Source organism: Plectrocnemia conspersa, unplaced genomic scaffold (genome assembly GCF_051122295.1).
Source record: "Plectrocnemia conspersa isolate PC_06_02 unplaced genomic scaffold, ASM5112229v1 ptg000011l, whole genome shotgun sequence".
Classification (NCBI taxonomy): domain Eukaryota; kingdom Metazoa; phylum Arthropoda; class Insecta; order Trichoptera; family Polycentropodidae; genus Plectrocnemia; species Plectrocnemia conspersa.
The window spans coordinates 9,466,229-9,479,385 of record NW_028277175.1 but is presented as its reverse complement, the minus strand read 5'-3'; the positions used below and the strand labels follow the sequence as shown (position 1 = coordinate 9,479,385).

Sequence of the window (13,157 nt, the reverse complement as noted above, 5' to 3'; positions counted from 1 at the left end):
ACTTATAGTCTAAAAAACTTTATATTTAATAATAAAACTATTAGTGCTCAACTTATCATTCAAAATTTGATATGTGTGTTTAATTTCAATTTTTTGCTCATGTTATTACATATAACATTGTCTGTGCAGCATTACATAATTTACACCAAATCATAATTAAGTCGTATCCAAAGGTACTCTTCAACATGCTGCTATCGTTTTATGGAGTTATTGAGGAAGGTATCACTGTCGGTCCTCCTTAATACATTATATTGCGATTCTCAATAAAAATTCCTTTCACACCATATGGCCCGAAAAGGCCGAGATGATCGATGGGTGATCAGTATTAATTAAGGTAAATCCTGTAGTCCCGGTGTAACCTGGACGGCGCATGCGTCCAGCTTGCGTACCACGTTCCTTGGTCCCTTACGAACGAGGACCTCAGTACCCGGCAAGTGGCCGAACGAACCGCTTTCCACGGACCACTGTACCAAAAATTCACCAGTTTTGCCACTAGACTACGATGCGTGGCGCTAAATTCGACTTTCTCAAACAACGACAAGGGAAAAATTTCAAGTAAGTGATTTTTTGTATGCAAATGTGTGTTTCGCCACTGAAACCTGACGAGCACGTGACAGGGGACACGTGGGTGTAGTAATTAGCGACGTGCATACGTATACATGCATATACAGGGTGGTGAAAAAGTTTGTGTTGTTTAAGTGACTTTAACATGTATGTTTTACTAACTTATAATATTGTATTAGCATTTTATATAAAGATTCAATGTCAGTTATTTTCATAAAATAAAAAAAAACATTCGCGATTATTAAATAAATTGTTACTTTAGCACCCTTTTTTGTGTATTGTAATAATACAATATATTGCTTTTTTATCATTGTAATACATTGGTAAAAAAGCTCAATATGGTCCTAATTGAATTTTAATTATTAAAAATAAAATATTTATTTTACACTTATTATATTTAACTATAAAATAATTATAATATAAACACGATTATGACCCAAATTTTATTTATTAGTTGAAATTATATTATTTATTGTATTATAAATAAAAAAACATGAGTATCTTAGAACTACATCTGTCTACGTGTTATTTATATAAATTATGCTGAATTTAATAAAAAATATTTACAGTATTTTACATTTTCAAAAATATTTTTCAGATATAAAATAGATTTTATAAAATGTTTTTTAATGTTGCGTATTTTAAAGTTTTTAACTAGAAAGCATTAAATATGAATATAATAATACGGTATATAATATGATAAAAAGATAAACCGCAAATTCTGAAAAAAATAGTATATAAAATATATATATTTTTTAACATTTAAATGAAAAAATAGTGCAACCAAAATAATATTATTTAAATATTTATTTACTATAAATACTAAACATCAATAAATATTACGGTACATACCAAAGTTTTTTAGAATTAATTATTTTAGTAATTATAAAGCAATTATAATTTTTTAGCTTAAGACAAACATGACTGTATTTTTTAAAATTTATTTTAATAACTAAACATTTTTTTTTTTTAATCAATTCTTAAATAGAACAGCGCGTTAAGTTAATACTCATCAAATGATAATTTGTTAGTTCGAATTTCACAAGCACTCAGACTTTTTCTATCGTGTGTAATTAATATTATTACAACTATTCCGATCAATCATTTTATATACTAACAATTTCATAGATTTTTAATTTCATGATTTGTTAATGACTAGTAGTTATATATTATTTATGATTAACGAAATCTTTTATAATAAATACATTCTGTAAAATGTCACAAGAATCAAAGTTAAATCGACTGCTAATTCTGTAGTTTATAAGAAAAACTAATAATTTGGATAAATGCATACATTAATAAAAATACCGTTTCTTTATATCTATAATAGTATGGATCAGCTTTTGTGTCTGTAACATATCATAAAAACTAGATCTCACAAGATTTCCTAATGATCTTTATTAGATTATTTAAAAAAAAAAATTTTCATAATATATTTTTCATACAATATTATATTTATTAATTTATTTTTCAATAATAATAAGATTCTAATTATCTGGATAATTTTGTTTTGAATAGCCAAAAAAGTTTTTGAGCTCACTGAATACCTAATAAATTGTGTATTTAATTAAATATTTATTTTAGAAACTGAAGTGCATTACGCATTTGATTTATATATGACTAATATTTATTAAAATAAAATTATATTTACTTCTCATTTGGCTTTTGAATAAAATGTCATTAAAAATATTTTGTTGTAAATTTTTATGTATAAAAATAATATTTATATATTAATATACCAAAAATAAATTTAGCTCAAAGGCAACGAAAATAACTAGAATTCGGCCGTTTTTCCTCGGAAAATATAAGTGTAGAAAAATCTGATCCAAATAAAGCAGCCACACGTTATATTAAGAGCATAAGTTTCCTTCACACATCGCCATATAGAAACGATAAAAGGGTACCGTTCGGTTAAACGAAAAATAAACACACAATACGCGCACAGAAAGAGAAAATCCATCAAATGTGGATTGTGCAATTTTTCCAAAGGTATTGTTCGTAACCACGCTCTAATGAACGATTCGATAAGGGAATCGAAATCGAATGAAAATATATTCCACCGGCGCACAAAGGACCTAAATAAATGATTTTCTTACCAGTCATACATATTTATCATACGCGAAAACCTTTAGAACAAGCTGGCACTACTGGCACAATTGGCAGGAAGCACCGTTGCGATTTAAATGTTATATTATGTAATATGCGGATTATTGCTGTGTGCTTCACTAATTTATTGTCGAAATAGTGTTCAGGCGGCGAGAGAAGCGTTTAAAGTGTAATATTACATTGTTTACACCTGAGTCTCTACTCATTAATTAGCCAAAATTTGCCTAAAGCTATAATAGTTTGTATGAATTGCTTTTGCCGTGTTATATATGATTAATGATGCACATTATTATAATAGTATACAGGGTATTGTGTAAAGATCGAATTGGATTAAGAAATAATTATTTCAACAGTTTCAGTAATATTTTATTTTAATGTAAATATATTATGCAGTCGGATATATAATTATAAGAATTATCAGCATTAAATATCAATCAAATGCTATGTTTTGTGAGTTCAAAACTAAATTAAACAATAAATTTTACTACTTGAATAAATATAGTTAATTGTAAAATATATTTATAATACATAGGTGTATGGTATTGATAGATATACCATTTAAGAATATATAGAATTATATCTCATAAACCGTTTATACTTTGAAATTCAAAGTTACTTGATTTTCAAGTTGTGTTATACTAAAGTCCTTTTTTATTAAATTTGGGCACTAGTTTATTGTATCTAATGTTATATAAGTCTTCTCTCTTATTCTGCACTCCATAAAAAAATATGTTTTTCTTATTATTTTAATGAGTGCATTAGTAAAAAATGATGGCATTTTTCTCTCTTCTTTATCACTTTATATTTACGTTTATTTTGCCTGTTCATAATATACTAACTTTTTTTGTATTGAATAATGGATCAATAAGTGAACCTCACAATTGACAGAGTTACTAATCAGCACGTCCATTTTAGTCACACGCTGAAAGAACAACTTTTAATGATATTGTATCAACATAAGGATATCCTTTGCATTTTAAAAATATTTGAATAAGGGTAAGCTAATTTAAGCTTTTACTATCAATATATGAAGTTAGGGTTATTGTTATTATTTTGAAGAAAGGTAAAGTTTAGAATTATTTTGTGTCACACTAAAAACAATATATTTTTAAATAACAATATAAAAATTAAGAAAATATGCTTTTTTATATTTATAAATAAAACTACGAAGAACGTATATATATTTTATTATTAACAATTTTTTAATAGGGCCAAATTAACAAAATTTATTTTTAAAATAAAGAGGCAGTTTCTAGAAAAATAAATATAACAGGTTTTGTGTTTAAATGAATTAATGTTATTTTAAAATAAATGGAAGAGAATTTAAAAAAAAACTTTTCGCTGCTTTGTTAAAGAAACCCGAAGGTTTATCTAAATAAAGCTGTAACGAAAATGTTTTATTTAAGTAATGAAGCAGTTTTTGTAACAAAACATATTTTTCGCTGTGCTTAATAAACTTTATTTAATAATTGAAATCAGCTACGATCTGTTTATATTAATTGTAGAAACACGCTTTTATATTAAATATAAAACCTTCTAGAGTTCTTAAGTCTAGAAAAAAGCGACAATTAAATATAGGGGCTTTGCTAAAAAAAATTATAACACAAGATATATTGTCATTTTGAGTGAAACCAATGATTTATACTGTCGGGCTTATTATAATAATTAAATGCTCTTTTTATTTACTATTAATAGGACCACTAATAATTATAAAAAGCTCAGTTCAGCTTATGTTAAAAGCAATTTAACCGTTTTAATAAAAAATGGGCTTTTTCGTCAAAATATGACATAACCGTGAGAAACCTTTTACCAGCTTAAGTCACAAGGTACGCGCAATGAGTCAGAAAGGATTTAAATATCCATCGCTTTAAAAATATATATACGTGCATATTCAGGTTTGTCATAAAAACGACATATTATCGGACAACAGCAATTTAATTTAAAAAACTCGCCACTATTCTGTACTTTATTATTTCACTGAAAAGAGGGGGACAAAAAAATCTCACTGGATTTAAATACGGGAAAGCGAAAAACCAAGAATCACCTTCTCTATTCACTTTGAAGTATAGTATCCGAGCTTCAAGCGCCCATTACCTTGGAGTGCAATAAAAAAAATGAGTAAATTGCAGAAGCCTCCGCTTCTCTCTTCGCATTTATTGGTTCATCTCCACTTTAAAATGCAAAACAAATCTACTTTAGAGTCGCCTGCAGCAACATATTGAATATATAAACACAAAACTTAGTCCCAGCAAAAAACTTATTGCTAAGGTTAATTTTCGAATATCGTTAATTAGCGTTATAATGACTATTTAGTCGCACTAATCACCTCTATTTATTTAAAGATCTTAAATAAAACGTATAAAATATTTTTCACTTGCTTACCAGAAGAGTACCATTTAATTAAATTCATAAGACACTAAAACATATAAAACTAGCAGAAATTAGAAACTATGACATACCACTTACTAACTTCATCACTAAAATTACGATATTATTATACTTTTTGATCAACTTCGACGCCCGATACTAATACCTCAATTTAAACGCCTGATAATAATACCTTAAAACAATATGAAGGAACACTTCCGACACTAAATAAAGTTATTAACATATTTTTGTAGCGTCTCTTGATATATGTATAAACTAGTTAAAATACATGCGAAGTCCTTCGAGCGATGTTTGCAATTGATCCCCAGCAACTTACGTGGTGGGGATATGGCGGATCTTCACGATCATATATTTAACGTAGTATTAAAACCAGACCCTAAGCACTTAATTCTATAAAACCTTGAAGCATAGTCATCTACTTACTTTCAAGTAGTTCTTTGAGCACGGACTTAGGCTTCACCTTTTATTATGCATAACCTACAGGAAAAGCACTATAAATATCGACAATTTCAAACAATAATTTTGTTTTTATTTACAAAGTGAAATTTAAATAGCAAAATTATCGTGATTTATTTGCTAGTATACTTTTTATATAATAATATATTAGTGTGAAATTATCACAATAAATACACTATATATTATATTTAAACCCAAAAACCCACTTCAGCGGTTTTGCGAAGAATAGTGGTTAAAAAGTTTATTTTCTTCGCAAAATTATAAAAAAACTTTAGAATTTTTCGATGATATTTAAGATGAAGTTGTATTTGTGTTAACAAAATTCATTGTTTTTAAAATTGTACACTTTTTTAATTTGTTATTACAAACGTAACATAATATACAATAAAATAATTTAAAACTCCATTTTAAGCACTACATACCATTTTTTGGTATAAAAGTCGCCACAAATATACTAATTACCTAATTACGCTTAATTCTATTTTTTGTCACAAATATTTTATATTCAAATTTTTATGTAAAATTATGCGCTGATTTTAAATTAGCTCAAATTTAGTTACATGTCCTGAGCATTTAAGCCTTTGAGCTATAGCGTCGTCAAAATGTCGTCAGACATATGTATATGTACATTATTTAATGTTTTCTTGTGTATTCATCAACATAACATATTATATAATTCTAGAGCGTATAAAATAATACTTTGTTTTAAATCATATTTATTTTAAAAGAACATTTAAAAGTATTAAATCATCAATGATTACATATATCAAATTTTAATTCCTTGCACTTTCGAATTACTAGTTTCTTACCAATTTCAATTTGGTGTGTAAAATAATCTTACGTACTTTTATCAGATTTATCAGATTTATCCGTTTTGACGTCGGAAACAAGTCAACCAAAACTGTGTGTGAAAGAGAGAGATACATAAAGAGGAGAGGCCTTGCCAATCGCTGCGTGAAATTCGAATGATAATCATGCAACCGAAGGACATTTGAATATTTTTGATTGACTCGACGAATAATGTCGACGTCAAAGGGACGTGTAACGTCTGAAAAGCTGAAACTGAGCATTATTCATATTTGAATGCGAAATTAGATTAAAAGGAGAAGGAGGAAAAGAGAGAGAGAGAATGGCGCGGATCACGACGCGCCATTATCATCAAAGACAAGGCAATCTGGCCAAAGAGAAGAAAATCTCGAGATATACAAATGCCGACGAGCTTATCTAATGAATATGTAATGAAAAGCTCCCGGACCGACGCCCGAAACTTACAAAAGGTGATGAAGCAAAGGATCAACGCTTTCGGACTTTGCGGCGCCCCCTTTTGGTGCTCCTCTGAGCGGAATGCCAAATTTACTGCTTCGGAACCCGGCCGTGTATCACTATGTATCCCCCTGTATGTGCGCGTAAGTTCGTTTGCATATTTCATTAATAGATAAATAAAATTATCTGGACACACCAGCTTCAGAAGTAGCATTTTTTACGATATTGGCGTATCTTAAGTAACTTTAATAATCGCTAAAAAAAATATTCTTTAGCCTTGCCAAAAAATAATATGTATTTTTATTCTGAATGATCGATACCATGTTAAACAAAAAAGTTAAAAAGCACCTAATTGTAAACAGAATCAACTATGATTTAAAAATTTAAATCTGGGATTTTTTTATTGAAAGATAAAATATGATAATAAAACTGAATACTTTTTACGATAAAATGTGATTTAAAATAAAGAACTTAAACTTATTTAAAAAAATGTTTAATTATTCTTTGCAACATTTTTATTGTATTAATATAGTTTATTTCGGTTATTAATTTTTTAACATGATTTTTTTTTGCCAGAATTTATTTCTAGCATTTAATTTTGATCATCTGTGCATATGAAAGCTAATATTGTATTTCAGTAAAGATCGTTACTTCTAGAAGCAAAATATAGTTAGAGCACATCAGTATTTTATTCTAAATATTATTCAAAACTTTTATAAGTTTATTTAAATACGTTTTTTGTACATACGTTTGAATACTGTGATTTTTATATATTATAGTGTCTATTATTACGTTTGCTTCTCATTTGAAAAAGTTGTTGTTTTTTTTATATCCTTCTTTTTAGTTAATAAATTTTTGGCAATTCTTACGTAATATGAAAAAAATGTGTGGTCCTCTAATGGTTATAACAAATAAAAATCGGAATAGACAGCAGTAATGCTATAAGCAACATATGTTTATTTAGGCAATTCGCATAGAAAATATATCAGAAGGTCTGTTTTTAAGCAACCAGCATCTTTATTAATCCGAGAGTAAAATTTCACTACTTGTATAAAAGCAATGAATCAGTACATAGTGATTTTTTAAATATCAATATAATACTTAATTATGGATCGAATAATAAAATAAGAACATTTTTCGCAATTATATATGAGTTTTTTGTAATTCACTCAAATACAACTTAATAAAAGTGACTCACAAATTTACAAGTACATTTTTTCTTGCGAATTAATAACACATCAGTATGAAACACTTTACATATTTAAATTAATATTATTATTTTTATTTGTACTTTGTAGTTTTTGCTATTTTTGTCTTATATAAATACAAATATTGTAAGTTTAAGGGCAACTTATGTAATCTGAATTTTTCCATACTCCTGAAGAGTTAACCACACAAATTCAGAACCTCTGTATTAAGTGGTTTCATATATGGTACACAAGAAACCTCACAACATGAATCGCCTAGCGTTTGGTAAAATATAATATTACACACTCCTGGAATCCATTAAAATATTTTTGCTTGGAGTTATCGAAAGTAAACATATATAATATAGAAAACAGCCACTTATAAACAAAAAGCAGAAAGAGTGTTGCCTTAACCACAATAATAATTAAAATAATCTGCTTGTAATGTTTTAATTACATATAATAAAATATAAAATATTATGAAAATCCATAGTAAGATTATGTTTTAAACAAAAAGTAATACTTTAATTAAAACAAATATTAAATATATTTTATTAAATTATTCGTCTTATAAAATTTAATATATAATGAAATATTAACATTACAATTATGAGTTTTTATATATATTTACCAAAATGCAAATTATTTTTTTTTCGTTATTATTGAACTATTTCAGTCGAAGTTTTACTGAGTAGATTTAAGCTCGTTTATATATTTAACGTTTGTTCTTAATTTTATGTATTTTTAATAGGTAAGGCAAAGGATGCTTGATTTTATTTTGTATCTCAGTATTTTTTTTATTTAAATATCAAGAATTATTAAAATTCTACAGAGATATTTTTTCAACCCGTTAATTAACCTGTATATAATTTTAAAATGACTTGTAGTATTAAATACAATTAAAATTATGAATGAGCGTTTCTGAATAATTTCTATTGTTATTTAAAGCTTCATAATTAAATAATAAACTATTGTGCCATATTGTATAATGGTCGATTTTTAAACCTTTGTTCTTTTTCATAACACAATTAGTTAAAATAGTGAATGAAGTTTATTCTTATAAAATGAAATAAAAATATTACTCGTACCACATTATAAATAAAAGCAGAAAAATAAACTACAAAATCATAATTAACTAAATGATTCAAGTCGCTTTGACGGCTAAATGCTAGGTGGTGCACGCCGACAGAAAGACCAAGGGAGTCAATCTCGGAGATTGCTCTCCTTTATCTGACGTTCCGCAGAGCAAAGCTGTGGCAATTGGAGAAATGGAATTTTCACCGGAGTCTACCTAGCTGCGACTAAACAATTCAATATTTACTCGTCGAAGAAGATGCGCCACGTGGAAAATTTCCAAAGTCGGGTACTGGAAATTTTCCGCCAGGAAATCTTCACGAAACAAATTTCACTACCGGAAAAGGTGACTGGCTGCCGGCGACGGAACGAAGGAACGACTCTTGGGTTAAATCGAATCGTCAATTTAGACATTGATAAGATTAGGCGAATAGGCAGTGATGTATATATAATTAAGAAAACAAATAAAAGTATTTATGAATTTATTTTGTAACTATACAAATAAATAATATCAGATATCATATTTAAACAATTACTATTTTTGATCTATAAATAAAGATTTGAAAAGTGGTTTTCTACAAATATTAGCAGACTTTTTTCTCTTATTTAAAGCGAAAATGTATAACCATCTTATTAAAACAGTTTTTACATATTTACCGACATTTCAAATTGCAAGGGTCGGTAAACTTTTTTGTGAAGGATCGGATCGAAAATATCTGAAGCTCGGTGGGGCAAAAAATAAAATTTAAGTGAGCTTCAAAAAAAGGAAGAAAACGTAATCATCTCGAAGGTTTTAAATTTAAGCATCTATTCGCATATTTCATCAATTCAAATATACTCAAAATACGTGTTAATAATATTGAGGTGTACTTTGATTCGAATATATTATGAAAATATTGTAATTGCTTTTTTCAGATAACATTTCATCAAATTGGGGTTTGAAGTTCCTCACTTCATATCGTCAAATTGTATTGAAAATGATTATCTGTTATTGCTGGCCTGAAATTGTGATTTTATGGACTTCATCTTTAAAAGTTTTTTAACATAGGTGCTGTCAAATACTAATTAAAATATACAAGCACATGATCTTAATTAATCAAATTTATCACCTGTAAGACAAATTTAAAAAATCTGTTCTTGTAATTTACCTTTGAAAATCTTTCAATAATATTTCTTAATTGTACAGTCAAATTGAAATGTATTTTGCATATGCATTAAGATTGAAAATATCTGCCTAAACTGCAGTTCGGTGTAAAAAATAAATCTGCTGCAAATTTTAATTATAATTACTTTTGACACTGTAAAATACATTAAGCAGTTAAACGTGAATTTTTACCAAATTTTTAATGCTAGTTGTTGAAATTATTTTACTGTAGTGTAAGTTTCATATATGAGCACGATTTTTCATTATAGCTTTAAATTAAATTCGTATATGATATTGGTGGCAAAGGCTGATTTATAAAGCCATTTAGTATACGATAATAGTAACATATGGCAGCTTTTTTCGTAAAAAAAACATTCAATAGCTTCTTTGAGTTAAATTCTAATGAAACATTGTCATGACTGAGTCATCAAACTGTTTATGGTAGTAAATCAGGACTACAAAATTGGTTCCGCTATTTATAGTTGTTCCATATAATTTATTCATAAAAGCTAATTTTTCAGTCACTTCAAAGAAAACATTGACTCATTCAATAAACAGCAGCAACTAAACAATGTCTTGGGGTGTCTCAGTTTTTTTACAGAGGCACTGACTTTACATTTTTTTTATAAACTTTTAATTTATATTTTTAATTTAATGTGCTGCAAAACAGTTTTTCACTTAGTTATTAACTGCTTACATATGCTTCTAAAATCGCAATTTATTGTAACTATTTATACCAAACTCTTTATTTATACGAAGTATACGCTACAAGATAAAGCCAAGGAAAACCTTTCGAAACTATTTGTTTTGCTATTAAATTGCCTATTGATGTTACTCACAATGTGTTTAACACTTCTAGCCTGATACTAAAATAACGATTTTATTAATTTTCCTTTATTTAAATAGTTAATAAAGGAGCTATTCACTTGTGAATATAGTTGTAGTCTTATTTTTGCGGAAAAAAATCCGTCTTAAGCTTTCTTCATATTTACTCGTTTGTAAATTGTTGATTACAATCATTTAATTGTCGCCTAATTCGATAACAAAATAATTTACACTCCACAATGTTCTTTTCTGGTTTTGGCAGGACAAATATTCACAGCCAATAAAATGAGAACAAGATATTGCAAAAATCGATATACGGAGTACAAAAGTCGCTGTCTAATTATAATTGCATCTCGTCACAGCGCAATGCAAAGCAATAGGAACACCACTCGCAATTATTTAACTCGATGGTTCGCTGTTTCGTTATAGCACATACTATAAAATGCTAAACAATATATTCCTAGCTCACGGGCTTTATTAAAATAGGTAGCGGTCTGTAGTTTGTCGACCCCTGCATTAAAGCAATACCAAAATTTAATTGCCACAAATCGTATGTATGTTCTGAAATAATCAATAATGATTTTTTATAATTTAAGAAACACAAAACTGTATATATAAAAATGTTATAACATTATACTATTTATTTATTTGCAGTGTTTTGTATTTGTAAATAATATTCTAAATATTTATTTTAATTGATAAAATCCAAAAATAATGTTTTTTAATATTTACTCGAGGGCATAAAAATAATAAAATAATTAACGTTGTATATTTTTATTAACAAAATTTGTATATTTTCGTTATTGGATTTTTATTACTAGATATAGTAATAATAATGCTTTATTTTGGTAAAAAATTGTACACATTTATGCTTTTAAGCATTATTTATGTGTTAGTAAGAATCGTATTGTGATAACTATTTCTATTATCAAACTTTATTGAATGAATAAGACACTTTTCATTGTTTTTTATGGCTATTCTTTGTCACTGACAAATAATAGTAATAATGAAAATTGCTTAATGCATTACAACTAAGAAAAATTGTGTTGGTATATAAATTATTAAGAGGCTTTCGTGCCGAGACAACTTTTGAATTATTAAATAAATCATGTCTTCTTTTTTGTTCGGTGTCTCCCTTCGACCGGGAGCGAAATAAAGAGCAAAAGTTGAAGAAAGTCTCGACAAAGCAAATATACGCGCGAGTTGATGTTAAACGTCCAAAAAACGACTCTTTGTCAACTCTAAAAATATTATATCGTCGTCGGCTTTAAGCTCTTTGCGCCAATCTGACTTTTTGGCAAGTAAACAAAGGCTTCGCAAATACTTTTATTAAGTACTTTTCCAAATGTAAAACGAGCCTTAGTAGCCGTCAAAAGAACCTTGACTGGTGTTTCGACTTCTCCACGAAACAGATTACATTAATTTTTTAATAAAGTTTTCGTCGGCCGGAGATTTGCTTGAAAAATGTCATATATATTATAATATTTTTATTACAAAGTATCACAATTCATCAAATTTTATAAGAAGATAATTTATTTATATACTTTTATATCTTATAATTAGAATCATATCTTGCTACTATTTAATATATATTTATGTTTTTCAATTATTTTACAACTTTTAGACGACATTTAGAACTACTTACTTTAGTTGTCTAAAAGTCATAGTCTATTATTTAATTGGGGATTTTCTTTTATAAGTTACTTTTTCACTAATTGATACTCAAGTTTAAACAAATTTGAAATGTCGCTGACACCTTTCAAATAAAAGTACGTAATTAGAATATTTAATTATGTATTACCCTAAGTTATTATCTTACAAACTTTGCTTTCAAATTCACAAGAATTTTATTTACTTTATAATTAAATTTTGTTTGAAAAACTTTTTTTAAGAAATATAATAAAACGCATTGCAATTGTGAGAGGCTAAAGTAAAGCATAGATTTGAATGTAGGTTGTTATAAAATATGCTTCAATATAAAAAATCTTACTTTTTTAAAATAAAGGTTGTATTGTATTATTAAAATTATATAAAACTACTATAAACTAACAGATTACTTAAACGTATATTTACAATACAGAATTTATATTTCTATAGACATTATTGAGTTTAAAGTCATAGTTTCGAATCATACATCAACCTATGACGTT

The 13,157-nt window shown here is 27.2% G+C and overlaps 1 protein-coding gene across 1 annotated transcript in view; it reads left to right on the top strand.

Annotated features, from left to right (window-relative positions):
* Positions 1–429: 429 nt before the first annotated feature.
* Positions 430–13,157, top strand: part of LOC148229398 (uncharacterized) — a 30,268-nt gene continuing 17,540 nt past the window's right edge. The window contains exon 1 of the mRNA XM_088197384.1: positions 430–555. The gene's annotated coding sequence lies outside the window, so the exon portion shown is untranslated. The remainder of the gene's footprint in view (positions 556–13,157) is intronic.